This window comes from Anomalospiza imberbis, chromosome 5 (assembly GCF_031753505.1).
Source record: "Anomalospiza imberbis isolate Cuckoo-Finch-1a 21T00152 chromosome 5, ASM3175350v1, whole genome shotgun sequence".
Classification (NCBI taxonomy): domain Eukaryota; kingdom Metazoa; phylum Chordata; class Aves; order Passeriformes; family Viduidae; genus Anomalospiza; species Anomalospiza imberbis.
The window spans coordinates 41,133,063-41,155,777 of record NC_089685.1 but is presented as its reverse complement, the minus strand read 5'-3'; the positions used below and the strand labels follow the sequence as shown (position 1 = coordinate 41,155,777).

At 33.7% G+C, this 22,715-nt stretch overlaps 1 protein-coding gene across 1 annotated transcript in view; it reads left to right on the top strand.

The window, feature by feature from the left end:
- The window catches only part of MGAT4C (MGAT4 family member C), a 325,047-nt gene that overhangs the window by 57,272 nt on the left and 245,060 nt on the right, over nucleotides 1-22,715 (top strand). The window contains exon 2 of the mRNA XM_068190335.1: nucleotides 21,631-21,731. The gene's annotated coding sequence lies outside the window, so the exon portion shown is untranslated. The remainder of the gene's footprint in view (nucleotides 1-21,630; nucleotides 21,732-22,715) is intronic.

The following is a 22,715-nucleotide window of genomic DNA, read 5'->3' as shown; positions in this document are numbered from 1 at the left end:
AAGAGCTAGAAAAAGGAAAGAGGGAAAGGCTAAGGTACAAGCTCAGAGCTTTTTCTTCTTTGAAAATTACTCACACACACACAGAGTAAAAAAGTAAAATTTTCAGATTCATTCAAATTAGTAACTAAATTCCTGGAAAGTTTGCATGGATTAGCAATGAAATCAGGACCTTTATTCTACAAAGTATATTTTGTTTGTCAAAATCAAAATTTCTGCTGTTGATCCTTGCAAGTTTCCCATGGCATGCAGGGTTCAACAGTATTAACCCCAGATTTTGGGGGTGATCAAAAAACTGCATGCTTTATACATTTAAAAAATGACTACTAGCTGTTTGATATTTATGTTTTCTGTTTCTATATTGAAAAAAAGACAAAACACAACTCAAGTATTTTGAAATGTTTGGATCAACTGCAGGTTTCAAAAGGATCTTTGTAATACTTTCCTAAATGTTCTTTAAGTTCTAGAAACGTGAATGAATCATAGATACATATGTGTAAATTTGCAGACACTTATAGACCATCTGCTCCACTGTTCACAGTGACCTAACATGCTGACAGCTATAACAATTCAATATACTGACACAAATATCAAGGGTTAAAAAAAAGAAAAAATGAACATAAAACGAAGCCAAAAGTCAAAGAACTGAAGTGTTAGCAGAAAGTAAGGTTATTAATAATAACAATTAATAAATACAAATAGAAATGCAAAGAGAAGGAATTCTTAATTGCATACGTACATGTGCAGGGAGTCTGGAGAATATAAGAATTATAGTTGTGAATGTGGAATTTAAAATTAATTGCTATTGCTAAAATTTTCTTGAAAAATTGCACAGCTGGAAAGTTAAATTAATGGATTTTAATTTAGGTAGTGAGAAGGTGATGTATGCAAGCTAGAAGATGGGAATTGGGGTTTATTGCATATTCCTTTCAATAAAGCAAAAAAGGCAAGGTGATTTCTATGACTATAAAATCTCACCTGTGTACACATGTTCCTATTTCCTTCTCTTTTTCATTATACGCAGCAAAATCTTGTATGTTAAGAGTGACACTGGATTTAGACATTTATATAAGACCATGAATGGTGATAAACAGTACCCAAGAATTTGAGACTCCCAAGTCTTCCTGTGTTAGTGTCAATAGCGGAGAAAATCAACAGAAATGGAGCAAAAATAAACTAACATTTTAAAGAGAGAGAGAAATAACATGCTTGATACCAAAGTTGAGTAAGATACTGATGTGAACAAGCAAACATTAGCAGGTTAAAAAAGGGGGAAAAAAGGGAAACAATGAACAGATGTTTAAAAGAATTCATTCTGATTAATACAGATCTGAGAAGTATAATTTCTTCAAATTTCATTTTTTATTAATAAAAACTTGCTACAAGTTTGATTAAGGAAATTTATTTAAGTTGCTTTAAGACACTGGAATTCACATGGTAAAGCATTTAAAAAGCAAAATCATATTAAACCCACAATTTGGAGACCATCTGACATATCTTAAAATGTTTTTCTGAGTAGTAGCTGGTGGATGTGTTTCTATATTATTTCTATAGAAATCACTGATAACTTTCATGGTATTCATCTGGTTTTTACCTCTTTGTTGATAAGGAACACTGATGAAATTTGAATATGAGATGAGGACTGGGATAGGTGTAGGCAATTTAACATGACAGTTATCAGAATTGTTAAGCAGACAGAATTAATACAGGAAAGAAGTGTATCACTGCATCCTAGTGTAAGCTGACTGGTGTAGAAATTAAGAAATCTAAGGATGCACAAAATACAGGCATCTTCATCTTAGAAGTCTATAACTTCTATTTCAATAGTGGAAAAAGGAAGAATGTAAACAGTCAAATTTAGATTTAATGTCAAGCATTTAGTTAATCAACAAACACACAGAAATGCTCAGCAGACAAGCCAAAAGTGGAGAGAAAATTGATTCATACCAGATAAGTTTAGAATTAATATCAGATTAAAAGCAATTTTTAAATTAAATTAAAATGGATATGTGAGTTATTCAGACAATATCTGTTAACCAGAAACTCAGTGTCTTGCTACTAATTACAAGAGCATTGCAGTGTCAAGAAATGCAAAGTTATCTATGATTTGGGGGGTAGAGAACCCAATAAAAAATGTTCTTTTGACCCTAAAATCCAAAAACTTTCTGGCCTTTTGGCTATAAGGTGTAAATTGGTAGATTGAAAGTAACCATTTGCAGAGTGGCCAGATTTTCCCTGAGGAAGGTTTTCTTTCTTAGGGCATTCCCCTGCCCAGGGTGCCATGAGGAATGTTGTTCCCACAGAGGCATGAGTCATTTCCTTCCTGTGGGCCTGAGCCATAACACACTTGAGTGTAGAAGGCAAGCCAATATCATTGCCAGTGACCTGTTTTGAGTCAGGCATTACTAAGATTGGAAGTACTAAATAGGCATTTCCTACACTATAGATCTGTAAATTTTTCTTCAGTTTCTCTTAATAAAATAATCATGGGTAAACACTTTCAGTTAATACAATTTGCTGGCATGTACCAGGCATGAAGTATAGCTAGATAAAAATGTATTGTTTCTTCTTTTCTTTGAATTTGTAAAACCTAAATACTACTTCTCAGAATGATTTTATTGCCAAAAATCATTATATCTTATTGGACATGTTTGGTTTGAATACCAGGAGTCTCTTTTAACCAGATGTCTCAATAAATGAAGATGTGTGATTTTTGCTCATTTAAGTCTTTTGAATCACCTGGGTTATTTTACTTAGAAATGCAAAATGTATTCTTTAAATTTGAAGAAGTCAGACTGGAAAGTTTATTATTATAATTGTTTTTATTATTGATAAAATTATTTTTAATAATACTAGTTTCATCTCTAGCTTTTGAAGAGAGGGGCGCACTAGTTTAAGATTTCTTATGGGATGAAAGAATTTGAATGATCAGTTATTCATGTCTAATATTTTGTAACAAAAGATAAGTGAAAACTTACAAAAGCTAAAGAAATTCTGGCTTTATCTAATCAGTACAAATGTCTTATATTAATTAACTCATTTTAATAAAGTAAGTCTTCTAGATTTTAGTTATAGTTTCTCTTTGAATGCAAAAAAATTACAAGAATGTATCTCTGCCCTAGCAAAATGCTTTTTTATATGCTTAAATTAAATGTACCTTGCTTAATCAAATCCAATGACAAATCACTATTAATCCACTAATGTTATTAATATGACTTGCTATTGTTAAATTGCAAATATCACTTCTGTTGCCAGATATTCTAAAGAAACAAAGATAGCAATTAATAATATAACACCCTTGTCACTCTCGCAAGAGGCAGAACATACCTGATGTTTCTGGTAGGGACAGAAACAGAGCTCTGCTTTAGACAGAGTTCTGCTTTCTGCAATTAATCCTGGTTTCTAACATTCCATGTTTTTCTTATACTGACAGACATTTTTTAATGAAAACGAAGAGGTAAACAGAAGTATATGCCTTGGCAGCAGACCAAGTGTCAGTATGAGATTCCAAAGTACCCTGAATTTTCATACAAATTAAGTGTTAATGTGAGTTGCCTGAATTTTTTCAGCTGCTTAACCAAATAATGCAATGACCTCCTTTAATTTCTTTTTTTTAATCTTCTCTAGACAGATCTCTAATGTAAGGAAAGTATTCTGTAATCAAAAGTGCTTTCAGAAAACAAAATTATTTAGAATCTTTGACAGATAGGAGGAAAAAAAGGGGTCCACATTCTTACCTCTGTTCACACGTTTACAGTCTAGAGAATATTTCTGTTTTGGAGCTCATGGAATGACAGCATTATGGAAAGATAATCAGAATTATACCTAAAAGTTTCATTAAAAATTATATAATTATGTTGCGGCGTTTCTCGTTACGACCTCAAGCAGCTAAAGCGCCGGCTAGCAATTCTTTGTGAGGCTGTAGCCGCTACATTTATGGGCACTCCAGGGTTGCGGAGTGTCCTGGACTGGGTTAGCAGCTTTGGTGGCTAGACACTCTGAGGAAATGAAGGGAAGAGAGAAGGACACTTTGCCTGCAAAACTGAGAACTTTTATTCCCCCACATGTGGTCTGAGTGAATGGCTCTCAGATCGTTGTAAGGCAAAATGGCCCCGAACAAACGATTGCATCCGATTAAATAGGGAGTGGGCGGACAGGGTGGAAACCTGCCTCACCCTATGGGGTTAAACTGAGGTAGGGTTTCACAACCAATGGTGATATACCAGAGGTGGGTACTGTGTTCTGGGACAAATAGGAATGCAAAGGTGAGGTGATTGTCACAGAACTTGCATGAAGAAGCAAGGAGTGGTTACAAGGTTGACACCCCAACAAGGAGTGACAACCCCTGATTGACAGAACCAGGTAAGGAGAAACCCTGGGAGGATTGAGATGATTGACAGGTGACTGTGGATTTGTGCGGTGGGAACTCTTGGAGTAAAAAACCTGGATCTAACCATTGTGAGGGAAAATAGGGGTACAAGGAACATGTCTAACTAACATTAATAAAATCCCTGACTAAACCAACCCAACCTACAACATTTTAAAGAAATTAATTTTGATGTTACCAAAGTAAGCCTGTCCAGTAATCAGCTTTCTCTGTTTTGAAAAGATCACAGCAGTGAAAGTCCTGTAGCTGCTGAGGGAGGCTTCCTAGCTTCTTCAGCCATCATCTTTTCTTGGATATGGATCTCTCAATTTAGAATTGAAAGTGGCCACTAAATCCTATTAGTAGATTAAGAGGAAACACTTTTAAAACTCCAATTGTAGCTTCACAGCACCTTACAATTCAGGTGTATGATCTGTAGTGATTGTTGGGTTTTGTCTGTTTTTTTTTTTTTTCCTTGGTGTTCGGGATTTTTTTTTTTGGTTTGTCTGTTTTATTTCAGATGAAATAGTTTCATCTTCAGTCCCATTTGCCTGTTTTCCTCCGAAGCAGTCATTTCCAGGAGATATGATTTCACTTTCCCCAGTAATTCAGGACTTTCAGAACTTCTTAGCTGGAGTTTCATTGTGATTATATGAATAGTATTTCATCTGACTGAAGATCTGCCAGCATGAGATGAACAACCATTGTTTATCCAATGATTGTTTTAAAAACCATTTTGATATTTTCTCTCTATATATATACGAAGGAAAAGGGATAGCGGAGAGGAAAGAAAAGTAGAACTTTTAACTAGATTTGCATTCTGGACGTGCAAGTGTTGCTAAAAGTGAGAAAAAAAAATCAGGTGCGAACCGTGATTTTTCCAACATATCATAAGCAGCAGTTAAATATTGTCTTTAATTTTTCAATATGCACTTGAAATGTGCGACAGTTTAATTCCAGATCATTTTCATAATGACCATATGCCTGAAAATAAATCAGATGAGTGCCTTTAAGCTAAATTTGAAATTGACGGTTTTTAGTTGCCTGGAGGGTAAAATTATACTAATAAAAATTATAGGTATATCTATATCGCTATACTAATGCTAATAATTACTAGCTTATGTCTGCTTCTGAGAGGACCGTCTTGATTTCCACCAAGTGAAAGTACATATTTCCAATATCAAATAGGATGAAAAATGTCTCACCTAATTATGCATTTGATATGTAATTAAGCAGCAGTAAAATCTGAATGAAATTCTATTGTTATATACTGTGCTTGTATAAAGTGATATTGCTGGCATTTATTACAAATTCCACTAAAATTTCTGTAGTGTTTAGGGTCCAGCTATAGGATGATATTGCTATTGTTCCATGGTTACAAATTTTATTTTTAGAAGATGTTTGAGAAATGAGAGAAAATGAAACTTACATTTTCATTTTACTCTTACTCTGCACGTCATTCCAATTTTTAGATGAATTTTCATCTAAAAGGAAAATGTGTTATTAAGACAATGCTTCAATATGATAAACTTAACTGACCTTAGCAAAGGACTAATATAAGTGTGAATAGAAACTTTAAGTCTGAAGGAAACTTAGAATTCAGGCATAGACTGATTGAGATACTCCCAGAGTGTGTTTATGTGAACAGCAGTAAAAATGTCAGAAAAAAACAATTAGATGTGTAGAAATAGACATGTCAAAATCTTAGCTAAAGTAAGGAGGATTGTTCTGCTATACAAATTGAGGGAGGAGGTGAAAGGCCTGGTTTTTGTTTTAAAAAAATAACAGTCAGAGACCCCAGAGTTACCCTTAAATGTTGGGTTTATATCTAAATATAAGCAGCGGTGAAAGTTGCTGACTGGGCAGAACACTTCTTTAAAGTAAACAAAATTTAAATAAATTCAGTATTATGTAGCAACTACCCAGTGAGTTGTTGCTTGTGAGCATTTCCATTTTTGTGGAAAAAGAGTTTATTAAATTCATATCTAAAAGGTAGCTGTAAAATGACTAACAAAGTACTTATAGAACATAGAACTTTTTCATTCCTTTTAGCACAGCTGTAAAAATTCACCTCTTCTAAAGAATAAGGAGTACCGGGAGCAAGCAATGCTTTTTTCCACTTCCACCTAAATATTGTAAAATAAAATACTAGTATGGTTAACACTATTTTTTCTTTCTCTTTTCTCTGCTCTCCTGCAGCATAATTGGAGCTGAAAGGGCGTTGATGAGAACAAACTAGAATTTAACACAGATGAGGGAGAACTTTTCAGAACTGCACTGAACTGTTTCTTCAGTAGCCTTGTATTTTAAGTCAGGTCTCCTGCTACATATAAAATTAAATCATATGCAAGTCAAGATTTTAGTAATTTTTTTTCTCTAATTGGCTAGCAAAATAACTATTCTTATGGTAAACCACTACATAACTAAATCCCTGAGACTGGCTCAGCTGATTACAATATGGTGCTAAAAACAGCAGAGTTGTGGGTTTAATCCCTGTACAGACCATTCACTTTAGGGTTGGACTTGATGATTGTTTATGGCCCCCTCCAACTGACAACATTCTGTATGTACATTGTTTAGGTACTGATACAACAATTTTGGTTGCATTTAGTGTAATTCCGATGAAAAGATTTCCCTTTTTTCATTTACTGGAAGGTTCACTGTCTTCTCTGACAACCAATGCAAAGATACATATATTTACGTACTTTCTAATTAATTTTCTTAAAAAATATGTAATTAAAAAAAGAAAGGTAAGGGTTATGATAAAGATGAGATATTATGAAAAAATTACTATGGAGTCTGCATTTGTTAATGCTTGGTTGATGAATATCCGTTTATTTTTAGATTTTTTTTTCTTCTCAGTGGCTTCATAGAGTAGGAAAAGTTCATGCTGATCATGTAACCTAATTTCTTGCATAATGAGACAAAGACCCTAATATTGTGACATGTTTTTGAATTATCTAACAAAATCTTGATCTAAAAACTTCCAGTCATGAAGAATTTAGCTCAGCCTTAGTTAATTGTTCTAAAGAAAAATGGCCTTCTATTGTCTATAAAAACTTACTTTTATTTGCAGTATATGTAGGTTTACTCCAGCTTGATGCTTTATCATAACCTTATATGTCAGACTGGGAGCTCCCTATTGGGAAATTTCTGTTCCCTAAAGAGGTATTTAAAGACTGCATGAAATTGCTCCTGATACACTGAGTTGACTGAGTTCCTTGAAACAGGACTGGAAGAGTAAACAAATATATATAAATATTCAATTTTTCATGCTTCTTATAAATGTGTTTGAATACTCCTCAGTATTTTGCTGAGTTTTTTGCAGTTTTTTTACAGTCTGGACAGACATACTGGGTGCAATAATCATGTCACTGGTAAAGTAACTTCATGCGATGGTTTGACCAGGGCTGGACATCAGGTGCTTACCAAATCTGTCCCTCCCCTCCTCTGCTGGGGAGGGGAGAGAAAATAAACCAAAGGCTCCTGGGGCACAGCTCCCCTCCACAGTCTTCACCATGGTCTACAGGGGAATCCCTGCTGTGGCTCCTCTGGCACATTCTGCCCCTCCTTCACTGATCTTAGTGTCTGCAGGGTGTGTCTCCCACATCTTCCCACTCACATCTCTGCCTGCTAATGCCTTAGGATTTTTTAACTCTTTCAAAAATCTGTTATCCCTGAGGCACTACCACCATCACTGATGGGTGTGGCCACTGGTGAGTCCATAAATAGCAATTTTAAAGTAATATTCATTATATCTCATGAACTTAATGCAAGTTGGATGGGATCCCTTATAGGTAAGAAATTACTGATTTTAATTTAGCAGTCAATTTTTGTCTTTCAGCTGGAATGAAGTAATTCTGAAGAAATGTACTCTGTTGCAAGCTAGCAAATACTTATTTGTTTCTGTTTGTATTTACTAATTATTGAAAGCATTCAGGGTTTTTTTTAGTGCTGAAGGCATCTTGTCCGTCATTTCACCCTTCACTCACTCTGAAGTCCTATAAACCATCTCACATTTTTTCTTATCCTATACAGAAGCACCTGAAGTGTGTAATCATGTGTTCCCTGCTGTTCTTAGGGGTTTGTAGCTCATAGTACACAAAGATAATGAATAGTTTATTTTATGTAGATTTTTTTCACTAAGGAAGATAAACTGTGTTCTTTGAACTGCAGCACGCATTAAATACACCAGATATAAAAGATAATTTAGTTGTCATAATTAATGGCTGATGATTATTATACAGCATTGCATACACATAACTTTTTTAAGGAGTGGTAGAAGCTGAAAGCTGAAACATTTCAATTTGTTTCTGCTTACAGTGACACCAGGAGCCATCATAGTCCGGTAACTTATGCTGAAAGTTAAAAGCTAAATAACACATCTAGTTGCTTCATTTTTTTAATAAATTCACTCCAAACAAATAAACATCTAACCCAATTCTGAAAGTGGTTACCTGTAGCCAGTAATAGCACTCATGTCTCTGCTCCAGTAAGTTACTTCTTTCATTTTTACCCTGCATAATTAGATTGCACATGAAGAATAGTAATTTATAAGGGTTTTGGGTTTTTTTAAGATAGATTATGCTCAGTGAAAACTTTACTTTTGATGGCTTTACTCTCCAAACGAAGCATTTACCACAAGCAGGAATTCCATGGGCTGTGCAGGAGCATTAGATGAACTGATATCACTCTTTTCCAGTAAACCACTTTTCTCTTTGTCTCATCCAGCACTCCATAACCACTGATTTCTTGTCTGATTGGATGTTAGCTACCTCAGCAGCTGTGTATCCTTGAATTGAGGAAAACATCCACAGTAAGCTCAAAGGAAAAACAGGTGTCTGTTCTAATGAAGATCAATTTACCTCAGGATTAAGGCTATGAAAAACAACACCAAGTTCACCTTCCTCCAGTCAAGACCCTTGGAAATATAATAGACCTTTCATCTGACAGGAAGAGGCTTGAGGAAAACAAAAGGTTTGCTTTGCAGACAGAAAGTGTTGTCTCTGTACAAGCTGAAACTAGCATTACACAGTACACAAGCCTTGTACATCATGACAGCTTTATTTCAAATACAAAGGTTTACAAAAAAAATAGGCAAGCTTTTCTTTTGGGAAGGAAATGCATTTGCTACTACTTTTCTGGAAATCAAAAACCCATGAACAAACAAGCAATAAATTTACTCATTTTTCTTCTATTTGGTAAAAAAATGGTTTCCTAGGACAAGAGTAAAGAGGGCTTTATATAATTCAGCTTCAGAACTTTCTGATAGATTTAAATCACTTTGATTCTGGAGACTTTTATTGTAGATGTAAAACTTTTTATAAAGGCAAGTAGATGTTGTAATATTTCCCTTTACAAGGTCTTGTAATATACAAGCTGGTCAGACTGTGTAATATATTAATACTGGTTGCCTTTATAGGCTTTATATTTTCACTGCCTTATTTGACATTTCACTGTATTGAAGAGAGAATTACTTGCTTAAAATGTAACTCTTCTCACTTTTCACTCAATATGGCCTCTTAACTGAGTTTTAGTTTTCTGACCCTTAAACCCACAAACTAAATGGAAAATGTACCTAATCCACTTAAAGGAAAACATCAAAAGCTGATTCAGTTGCTAATATTATGCTTCTCAAAATCCCCTAAATGCCCAGTGCTTCTTATAACTCCCTTAGCAAAATACTAGCAATCACTGAAAATAATTTTAAGAATTCTCCCATAGATAGTAGAAACTTACAATGATATTAAATCAGGCTTGTTATTCCAAGTGTCATTAAAGTCTGTAGGCTTTGCTGGCATTTGAACTTTTTTTGGAATCAAGTCTAATGGGGATTTTGTTTGAGCTAAGAGGAAAGTCTCAGAGCAGTGTCTGGTATTAGAAATTCACTCAGTTGCAAGGTTGTCAGGCACTAAGAGACAGGCCATAATTCCACTAAAGTATCAATTTGTATTTGTGAGTGTATTTGTCCGTTTGTGAGTGCTTCTACACAGCCTGATAGGTTTAAGTCTAAGTTGCACTTGTAGGTTTTTTTGCTCCAAAGCAGACGATTGTTACCAATTCAAAAATAGCTTGAAATATTGCAAAACATATTCATGAAAGTCCTACAAATACAATTATGCTGCCTTTCCTGTTTTAGTAAATCCCTTTTGCTACCAAAATGCATATTCTCTGGGATTACTCAAAGTCAATCTCTGTCTCTTTTTTCCTAAATGTAAAGTGTAGTCACTTAGTATTTGCTACAGTATTAGTTCTTGGTGTTGGGAAAGTCTTATCTTTTTCATTGTTGAAAAGGTAACTCAAAAATATGATTTTCATCACATCTGTGTACAGAATTTTAAAATACAATACCCAGGAAGCATATTTTAAAGTTTAAAGCTCAAAAGCATAGTTTAACTAAAATTTTGTCCTCAGATATAGCTCTTATCAGAGCCTACCTTTTTCAGTTTTCCAGTCTGATGACTGAGGAGCAGATGGGTATATCTTGTGACTCTGACTTAAAATATTTTGGTTTTTAATATATTTCAACAGCTTGTGTGCTTTATTCTCTTTTAATGTCTTGAAGATCTTCCTTTATAAATCCTGATGAATCTTTGAAAGATACTGGGGTTTGATTTTTGTGACTTGAGTACTTTTACCAGCATTAAGAGTCCAAAGAATTGCTCAGCTTCTTGCAGGAACTACTGAATAATGTAGAAGAGAGGTTGAGTAAATAAAAATAAAACCCAAATACACTATGGGTTACTTATTTTTTCAGTGGTGATTCTGAGTAATTTTGTGTGTCAATATGAACATAGATTTTCTTGGTACCCTTCAGATTTCATAATTCACACCCAATGAAGTTCTACAGAGGGTGTAGGAAAAGAAACTAAATTATTTATTTTACATTCTCCATTAAGCTTTCCTTGCTATGGTTGTTCCATGGTATCTATATGGCAAAGTGCTGAGGGATCTAAGATGAAGATGCCTTAAAGTATGGTTTATTGGGTGTTGGGTTTTTCCCCCCAATTTTCAGAAAATAGACCAATTTTATTTTCTTGAAGATTTCACTTTTGTGACCAGAGTCAATCAAAGAATAACGGGGGATTCAAAAATCTGTCAGCCTGTGTGGTGTCTGACCACCACTCTATTCCTAAATCACTGAGAAACAATGCAGATGATGAATCAAACTTTTTATTTTCTTTTTGCTTTGTTTTTTCACCACAGATTGTGTTGAAAACACAGATGAGAACACAGATGCTCAAAATAATCCCAACATCATCCCCAGGACTGTTGTGATTTTTTCTAAATCATTCTAGTACATCTGGACTGTTGTTTCAGTAGTTTCATGCAACAAAAACAATATGAAAGACATTTAAGGCAGTTTAGGACTACATTTTAGGCATTTCTGTAATAAGGGGAGCATTTGTGTATGTGTCTATTTTTAAATGCTTTTGAGAAACTGCAGAGTGCACTGCTCATTTTTTATCTCCAGATGCTGCTGTAGCATGTGTTGATGAGAGAACATGTAAACCCAAACCAGGAGTACATTGCTGAAAATTCTTTCCTGATGTAGAGTTTCAAAACTCTGGAACTATGTTTCTGATTTTAGTTTTATGAATAACTTGCACACCCTCAATTTATGAGCGCTAAGATTTTTTACAGAAAGCCAGGGTTTAAACAAACTGTGAGAACTACTGAAATTTTGATATGGATTTTACAAAAGCATTAAAGATCAATTAATTCAAAGTTCAGATATGACATGATTCACTTTCTTCACAGTGAATTCATGACTGACTTTCAATAAAACACCAAAGAGTTACAGAATCTAGAAAGTCAACACACAGAAGAGAAATATCCATAAAAGGTGTAAAGGTGTCACCTACAGTTACTGTCAGCAACTTTGGGTTTATGAAACTTCACAGCTTTGAAATTATTCTAAACACAACAACAAGAAGTTTCCATTAATAGTACTTTTGTCAGAAAGAAGTTGCATATAGATAAGAAGAATTTTATGAAAAATCAAAATTTTTTGCTAGTTTTCCCTATCTTCTAAAACACAACTCTCTTTATATATTGTTTTTATGTGTATATCCTTTTATATATAAAATATTAAGATGAATGTATATAATTACACTTTTCAGAAACCTGTAATTGATTTATATTTTGTCACTTAACAACCCTATGTATGTTAATATGTTGAAGAACATTTTTTTTTCTTTTATTATTTTTCTGTTTTACCTATTCTTGGAGTAGTTTAAAATGTGAAATGTTTCCAGCAACATGAAAACCTGAAATGTGCAATGGATCTAGGTCTTGATTTTGAAAAAAAAAACAACTGTAAAATTAGCTTATTACCTTGTATATTTATAGGGATTTGACAGACAAGAATTTATCCTTGTCTACTATATAATTTGTAGTAACACTAGGAAGTCTTGTGATATCATTCAGAGCATGAAATTCAGTGTTCTTCCAAAGACTTTCAGATTTGTTTGGATTTCGAATAAATAGAAAATTCTCCCTCTAATATAATTTATGACATGAAGACACGAGCAAATAAGTGTGCCATGCAATGAAAACATCACTAATATTCAAATAATTATGGCAGCTTATCTAAGAATTAAGATATAAACACTCTGTCCTTTAACAACTTGATAGCCTTTTTAGTTTTCCCAGAAATGTCACCAAATCTGGTTTTGTTTTGGTATCACTGTTTTTCGTCATGTCCCATTTTCTCTAATTTCACATCTCACAGCCTTTGTAGCACAGTGAATGTCTTTCCTTTTTAGTTATTGTTTTGGTAAATAGTCTGTGATCTGTAATTGATGTTTACAGAAATAATTGCTTAAGGTTTTGTTTATTTTTTTCATTACACTGCAATATAGATTTCTGGGATAATGGAAATTTTTCAGCATGTTATTTCAGCAACACATTTTTATTATATGCCAATGTTTATGCATAAAGCATCCTGTTTACTTCTTGCTGGATGACAGGCAGCTTGTCAAGTATGCATGACTGACTTTCTTCTAAGAATATTTCAAATTCTTTATATGAAAATCTTTATATGACTAGATGTCCTCAACTAACTCAGTGAGGGGAAAAGAACACCACACCTTACTGAATATTTATAGTTTTGATGGTCTAAATATTTCTTTATGGAATTTTGTTTTCCTTTTTTTTCTTTTTTTTCAGCTCTTTAAGTCGGTAGGTCTTTTTTTATATATTAATAGTGTATTGGTAATATTAAGCTTTTATTTAACTCTTGGAAAAGAGGATTTAGACCTTGGAGAGTTAATGAATCAGAGATTAAAAAACCTGAAGCATCTAACTCAAGGTGTTTCCCAGGACTTAGTAATAGTCAAATTATTTTGATGCAAAAAGTGTTGTGTTAATGCAACACTTGAATGTAATGTATTCGGACATGTATCAGATTATTGTAGTTATTTCTCTGTTGTTTTCCTTACCTTAGTCTGTGCTGCATTAGGGATAGGACCATGAAACATCTAAAAACACCATCACTAACTGTAGATCTTTATGAAAAGCTATCTGACTCTCTGAATATGTCATTGTAACAAAGTTTACTGCAGACTTACTAAGCTCAGTTCCTCAGCAATCATAGGGCACAAAGGAAGCCTGATTTAGCTGGCTAAACTAATTCTGTTTGTGAGATGCTTTGTTTATACTCCTCTGCTGGTACCTTTAAGTACCTCTTTTGATCTGGTCATATATGTCTCTTTGTGTTGAATGTACTGGCATCAAAGCAAAAATTAAACTGTTGAAGTTGTGAGTATAACAGTTATGTTTTAATAATGTTCACTGTGTCAAATGCAAATAATTAAAAAACAGGAAACTCACACTATATTGCCAGCCTTCAGGATTGTCTTTCTTTAGCAAGCCCTTAGCAAGGAAGGGATCTTGGTTTTGTTTTTCTGCTGCAGTGGAGTCATAATGTAAGAACCTTTTTGAATCTTATGCCCAGTTCTAAGGCCCTTACAGAGATATCACTGATTTGGAATGCAAGATCTCATATTTTGCTGGTGAGAATCTGCTTACAAAACTGGTTATGTTGTATAGTAAATGTTGGAACACTCATGCACTGAAGGATTCTTATTTATTATCAATTCATTCCTTTACTGTTGTGGGTAATTTTTTCCTAAATATGTTAAACTATTTTACTATTTCTTTAATAAATTTAGTATTCCTTTTCACTAAAAGATTCTCACATGTTCTTCCAAGGTAAATTTTTAAAGTTTCAAAACACTTCATGTATACCAAAAGAAAATATTTTCTATGTGCATAATTTTTGTTTCCTGTTTTGATTTTCATCTTCATATGATATTTTAACACAAGGTATTCATCTATACCTATCTCTAGCTAATCGACAGTGTGGATCCAGATAAATGTTTTACTTTTGCTGACTGGCACTTAGTTTGGTGAAAGATACGTAAACATTTCTAATGCAACACAGACAACCAATTGACAAAGAGGTGACTTTTTTCTTTCATTATACGATTGTCATTCAGTAGTGCGTTTAATAAGCATGCAGAATTCCTGAGAGCCTCTACTAGAAATGTATTGTCATCTCTGATGAACATGCAGGTGGCTGAAGTAGAATTTTTGATAAATGTATACCTTTATCAGCCTTGCTCTCTGGGACCCATTAGGAAAGCTTTAACATTGTGAATCATCTAGGCATCCTCAGATGTTTAAATACAATGAAATAAAAATGGCTCTGAGCTCCAAACTTAAGTTTGCATATAAAAGTAATAAAATATAAAGATATAAAGATCATTTAGGCACTCTAATGTGATGTAGCTACAGTATTTTTATTTGGGTGTTTCAGAGACCTCTTATTTTTATGAACCATGCTGACCTTTTCATACACTTGGCATAATCCACGTGAAGAATAGGCAGATTGGTGTTTTGATGCACAAATATTTATCTGCAAGATTTTTTGGGCTACATGTGATAGGAAGAGCATAGTTTGTAAAGAATTCAAAGGAGGATTTTTGCCAATTTTTGTTTGTATGAAAACTGAATGTATTCTCTCAGGATCAGAGAGAGCTGCATGTAGGAGGGGGCTGATGCTCAAAATCTTATGACAGTTGCAGCAACAAAAGTGACATAACTTTCACAATGGGGAAGATATGGGTTGATTATAAATATTTAACAGAAGTTAAATATCTTGTATAAAAACTTTTCATGAAACAAAAGAATATCTCCAAGATAAGTGAAGGATAGTAGATAAAACTGACCTGTAACAGAGTTGGGAAAGCAAGTGTCTAAAAAGTAAGATAGTAGGGGTCAGTGGACAGGCAGCAAATCAATAAAGTGCTTCTGCAGTATCTCACCTTTACAGAAGAGTTTTGAGGGAGAAATAAGGAAGAAATGGAAAGGAAAATGATAAAAGACAAGTGATACACATCTTTCCTTAGAGGCCTGACATTAATGAGCCTGTAATGGGGGCTTGTTAGACTAAGTTATCTTTTGCTGAAAGATGTAAAGTTAAGCAGTTATGCTAATAAGAAAAGGAGTAGCAGGACAGATTAAAAAGAGAAGAGTCAAAAGTAAAATATGGAACTCTGCATTGCTAGTCAGTTTACATGCAGTTTGGCCATTAAAAAGGTATAATTTAGGATTCTAGGACCTTGATATGTTTCAGCTGTGTAGTTTGAAAACTAAGTTATCTCCTACAAGATGATGTATTTCTTCTACAAACATTGCCCCCAAAAATATTGGTTATATATGAGCACACACATTCACATAAACTCATGTGAAATATTTATGATTTTTTTGTACTGAATATAAAAGGTTAAGATTGTGTTTTCTTTTTAAAACAGGTTGCCTGTTGACTGCCTGTTAATGTACTTGAGAAACTCTTATGCTGGACATTTGTTTTGGTTCTTGAGACAAGCATGACAGCATAAATCAAACAAATCACTGTTGTATATTATAGAATACATTTTACTAAATATTAAAGTGCTCTTTGAAGGGCGTTGCAGGTGGCTGGAGTAAAAGGGTTTTGGGTTTTTTAAAATATTTTTCAGTTTGACTAGTTTTATGAAAAGTATGGTCTACCTTTATTCCTACATAGTTGCTATCTGCAAAACAACATACAAACCTCATTAGCTGAAGTTTAAACTAAAGTGTAGCAGTTTAGGATGTGGTTTGATTTGGTTGGGTTTCATCTTTGAAGAGTTTCACCCAAAATGATTTGCAGAGTACTTAAATTCAGGATAGCATTTTGACAGGACACTCTTCCTGGATCACTGTATGCCTTGCCACAAATTGAGGACCCTCCCTGTAGGCAATGGAATCCTGATCGTGGTGTATAATAACTGCCTCCTAGCATAACCCTCTGGATTACAGTTTGGGTGCATTGACCATGTTATAGAACTGGGTCACAGAACATCTGAGATTGGCATAAAATCACAGAAGAACTGAGATTGGCACTGATCTCTGGGCATCTTCTAGTCTAACCCCACTGCTCATATCAGGGTCAGTGAGAGCAGGTTCTTCAGGGCTTCAAATAACGGGTTTCCAATATCTCCAAGGACAGAGACATCACAGGCTAAGCTCTCTCAGTAACCTGGTCCAGCGTTTGACCACTCTTAAAGTTAAGTCACTTCTCATACTTAAATGGAATTCAGTTTGTGTCTAATGCTTCTTGTCCGGCTGCTGGGTGCTACTGAGAAGAGTATCACTCTGTTCTACACCCTCCCATCACGCGTTCATATTGTAATGCCTGATTTTGCAACTTGGGCTGGCACCAATGTATACAGAAGGAAGAATGATAACAATTTTAGTGGTTCTTACTGCAGAGCTATATACTTTAACCTGGAAAATCTGTTGTTTTTGGCAAAAATCTAGAAGAAGGAGCAACTGGAAAAACCTAAGATATTTTTCATCATGGGAAGCACGAGAGGAAAATTCTTCATTTCATTTGGACCAAAATCAAATAGCTGAAAAGAAAGACCTTCATACCTGCATGTGGTTCCTAATCCTTACCGGTACTTTATGTGTCCTGCCCAGACCAATCCCATTTATATATTTTCCCCCCTTTGATGTATAATTCTGCCTATAACTTTATTAGAATAGTTAACTGTATAATTTAAGCACAGATGAAAATTGTACAAGCGTTTCAATAAAATGGTTTGATAGGGGAAACTTATTGGAAAAATGCACTCATGCACTGAATAGGAAATATGGAATGAGATTTGTAAATGGAACAAGAGACAACTGAATTGTTTTTATAACTGTTATTTAGTTCTTGGTTTTTCTTTTCTGATCAGTAGGATTGCAATCTCTACCCTTTTGTTTCTAATATATTAATTAATTTTGGCTTGTTGCTTAAGACCATGATAAGATTTATAGCTGTATTTGTGAAGCAGCCAGGCTAATTCAGATCTTAGCCACATTTTGTATTTGAATGCTGATCAGCATGTTGTTATCTTTTTATTTTATTGCTCTCCTTTACATTTAATTTTATTGGATATCCCAAAACTATTGTGAACTCCTAGCATTTAGAAGGTTTTGATTTGGCACTGAAAGCACGTGTGCTTACAGAATAGAATTTATAATATAATATAATATAATATAATATAATATAATATAATATAATATAATATAATATAATTAATATAATATAATATCATATAATATAATATATTTATTTACATATTTAAATGAATATTTATCAGGGTTTTTTTCAAACTTGGAATATGCTCACTGGAATAACTATGGATCAGTATAACTGTACCATATGTCTCTAGATTTCTGAACCAGGTGGCTGGCAATCATGTCTCCAGATGAGCAGTGGTTTAGTGACAGCAACAAAAAACCCTCTTGTTCTGTGCACACATTGCCTTGAAAAATCCCTGTTTTCTACTTTAATTTTTGTTTATTCCTGAATACTCTTTTAGTATCAAAAATTCTGTTGTTTGATGATAATTCAGTATTGGATTACTAGAATTTCTTTTGTATGTGACTGAAGGACAGATGTTACTAAGCAAAGAACACCTATATTAGCTTCTCTGCAGTGTTGGTTAAGTTACTAGAATTGTACATCTCTTGCAAGAGGACATGGCCTAGTAGGTGCTATATCATGTATTTGCTAAATTTATATGTTTCTCCATAGTCAGAATAAACCTATTTCTATAAACTCTATTTCCTACCTATTTTGTAAAAAGAAAGATTTTTAATATCAATTTATCAGTCTGTACTTCACATATATGATTTCTTTTATTCCAATTTATAATTTCTTTCCTTAGACTCATAGAAATTATTATAGACGGTTGATAGAGTTGGCCTAATATTTTCAGAGTTTTCCTCAATGTATTGTCTGACTTTATATGTACTAATACTTCCCTCACAATATCCCACTACAAAGGAAGTGGTAAGGCAGTTTTCAGTGGTTTTGGGTTTGTTTATTGGTTATAACTTTCAAATTTCTTCAAGATATTACTGTGTGCCCTTTTCTGTTTTTTGCATATCTAATAAGTATTGTGCATATTGTGAATTTTAATGAATATGTTTTATGTGTCCTAAAAAAAAAAAGCTTAAATCCTTTCACTGGAAGTTTCATGCTAAAACCAACACAGTGCTCTCAGTTAAAGTATATAAAGTTGTTTATATCCCTCAAAGCTTAAGATCAAGTGACACAGAGACACATTACCTAAGTTGGCCTGTTGCTCTTTTTTGTACAGACATGCATACAGAGAGAGATGTTTTTTAAGAACATGGAGAGTTCTGGTTTTAATGCAGCTTCACACAGAAAAAGATCATAGTTTTCTTTTGCTCACAAATCTTGAACTTAAATATAATCTCTTGTTTAGAGGGGAAATTTTTCTTTTATACATAAACTTAAATTAGTACTGGAACAGGTATAAGCTGGTTTTTTTGAGAGACTCCCATACTGTTTTTGTTTTGAATTTGTCTTCACTTTTGACCACTTCTCTTTTCTGTACTTTAACCAAAAAAAAGACAAAACCCCAACACCATGATTGGCTTACTAATACATAATGTTTCTCATATTGCCTGGTGATCTTTCTCTGTGCTGTATACTTTGGGAAGAAATGTGTAGCAGTTTATATTATTTGATACTCTTATATGAGCCTATGTCTGTTATTTCCAAGGATATTTTCTACACAAAATGTCATGTTCAGAACTAATGGGTGAGTGACTTCTGGACAAATTTGACCTGTTCTGTGGAGATAAAAATAGTAAGGTACTATTAAAAAAAAAAAAAATTGCTCAGCAGGTCTTAAGGAACACCTTATGTAACTTTTGTCACAGAAGAAATAAAACTCTGAAGTTCTTTGTCTCTTCCACAAGTTCAGGAAGCTGACAGAGAAAGTCTCAGGGATTTTATGCATGTATAAGCATGAAACAAACAATTGAATTATGCACATATTCTACTAATGTGTTGTAGTAATAAATGCTTGCTTTTGATACATATAATCTTGACAATCATTCATTTTGCCGTGTTTTCTGGGTATCTGTTCCTATATTAGGTAAGTAACTTTATATTCCCCACAATCTGAGAGAGTATAAAAAGGGGCTAAGCACAGGCATACTCCAACAATAATGATTCTTGTTAATTTATCAGGTTTTCAGGAGTGCTTGCTATAGCCCTTCTCTGAGACAGAATATTAAATACACAGGCTGAGCAAAGGATATAACAGAACTGAAAGCTAACAAATCATTTGTGTTGCTTTATTACCTTTATAGTGAGATTTCTGAAAGTGCTCCTGTCTGTTCTGTGTATTGTATCAATTGTTAGCTCCAACATGGAACAAGAGCTTTAAGTTCTTCACCAAAATTCTTCCTCTTGCCTCCTAAGAGACCTTGTGAGAACCCAAATTCAAAGTACCTGAGAAATTCTGAATTTTTGAATTATCCCTTACTTGTCTTTTACAAGTTTTGAGACATTTTTCCTAAAGGTTTCTCTTGTTATGCATAACAAAAATCTTAACTAGACTTTAAATACCAACCTAGAGCAACTGTCACAGAGAATAGGATAAGATGATTATAGTACTAAAACCTTCAGAAAATTTTGTTGTATCACTTGTCTATATTTTAGTTTCTGTTTATTTTAGATTTTTTTCGTTGCTTGGATGGTGAATTTTCATCTCATGAAAAGACATACCTAGGTGCAATATAAAGGGATATTTCCTCCAAAAATTATATTTACAGAAATAATTTTGTTATACATTTAGAAGTACACATTTATAGCTAAATTAAAGTTTTTCAGCATAAAAAGTTCTCAAAAGGAAAACTAAAACTAGATGTATCCCATCACTAGGAGTAGCAGGCTAAACTATAATATTTTAGCTAAATATTTTTGCTTATAGAAAATAAATGCATTTCTGCCTGAATTCCATGCTATCTTATAGAATGAATTTTCTTTATGCATTATGTCCCATCTTTCAATAGAAATAGTTTCCAAATCCTGCAATTTAGAAAACATTTCTTAAAGAGAAAATGGTGGTGCTTCATGGTTTCTCTATGGCAGTACTTATGTTATGCTTTCATGACATATTTAACTTAAGCAGTCTTGTTTCAGTGAAAAGGCAACTACTGATAGATGAGAAGCGTTTAAGGGCGGCTTATTTCATAACTTTGATTACTTTGTGACTCCACAATCCAATCCTTCCCTACAATGCAGCACAAGTATTTTTTGTCCACAAAAGCCATCTCAAATTTAATTTCTATTTCTAAAAACAAACTCAAATTTGGCATTTTGCCAAGAAATAGCCAGAATGTTTTTGAAGGTTTCTTCCAACCCAAACTATTTATAATTCAGAATCCTAATTCTGTCACTCTAAATGGACTGAGTGCAAGTACTGTTCCACTAGACCACTGAAACACTTCATCACATAGATGAGAAACAATAAATAATATACAGCCATTGTTCTTCTCTACTCTAGTTTGAAAAAAGGCTCATTCCAATTTTGCCTTGCACTTTTGCATATGGAAATGTCAGTGCTCCACTAGGACTACGAGACTATGCATATGAATTCTCCCAGAACAGTCACCACATGTAAGGAATGTAAATTCTGTGGTTCTGTCCCTAGAATATCCATTTATCTCTGGAAAGTTTTTCTCCTCAAGAATTACACAGTGTGTAGACCAACCCATGACAGCACCGGGTAAGGAATGTTATCCTAAAAAAGTTTAGCTATTTTGTACACAATAGGATGATTTTGTAAAGTGATCCACTGTGTAAAAATGAAAGAGGAAGAAAAGATATTCTGAAATATTTACATGGATTTCTTTTTTCTCTGCAGATTCTTTTAGGTGAAGCAGCCACAGCTTGGATTTCATTGTGTGACCTTAAAACTTAGTGTCAAGCCTTTCAGACAGCTACTACATTTGGCAAGGTTGAAAGGTAAGTGAAATATTTAATGCTAAATATTTAAAGTTAAAGTAAATCACTATAAGAAAACAGAAACCTCAGTATTTAGTAGGCACTGTTATTAATATTATGTGTTGTGTGAATGACATCCACAGTGTGAGGGGCTCTTTGCGATCTCTTTTAAAATTTATTGCTTTGTTAAATTTCACATGGTAGTTTCTAAGTTAAAAATAAAATACCTACATGAAGGAAATAAGGAAGTGGAATTGCAAACATATTGTCCTCTATATAACTTAGTATTATTAAAACAAGAATTCAAATTCAGGATTTCAAATCAAAATGTGACATGAGGGCAAATGAAAAAGGATATAAAAACTGTGATGTACACATTAGACAAATGTAATTATCTTTTCATGTTTTTGTTTGTTTGGGGATTCTAGTTGGGTTTTATTTTTCTAAAACCAAACACAGACTGGCCAAGCTTAACTGAAATAATCATGTGGAATGGAAAGAGTTAAATAAGCACACAGCAAACAAAGCTGTCTTGTCAAGTCTTGGTCATTTATGTGATGCTGAATCTTTTGTGAAATAAAACTCAGTAAAAGCAGTGTCATGAAGAATACCTATTTTGCTATTTCACTAGACAGATTAGAGAAAGCATATCTATTTAATCAGTCCTTTACATTAAACATAATATGTAAAATGCTCACTTAAAAAATGAATTTACATCAAGGGGAATTAAATGAACGCTATATAAATCAGCATTTCTTTTATCTCTAAGAGAGACATTTTTCATCTTTTACATATTTGTGGGTCAGATATTGCCTCAAGGAGAAAGAAAGTTATGAATAATTTACGAATCACCATTTTTGCTTCTGATGAGAGCAGTATGACATGTTTTCAGGGCTAGCTACATGCAACATATTCCAGGGAATATTGCTTATTAAAAGAAGGCTTTTCTCCTGTATCGGGGTCCCCAGTCCAAGAACGACATGGACCTTTTAGAGAGGGTGCAGA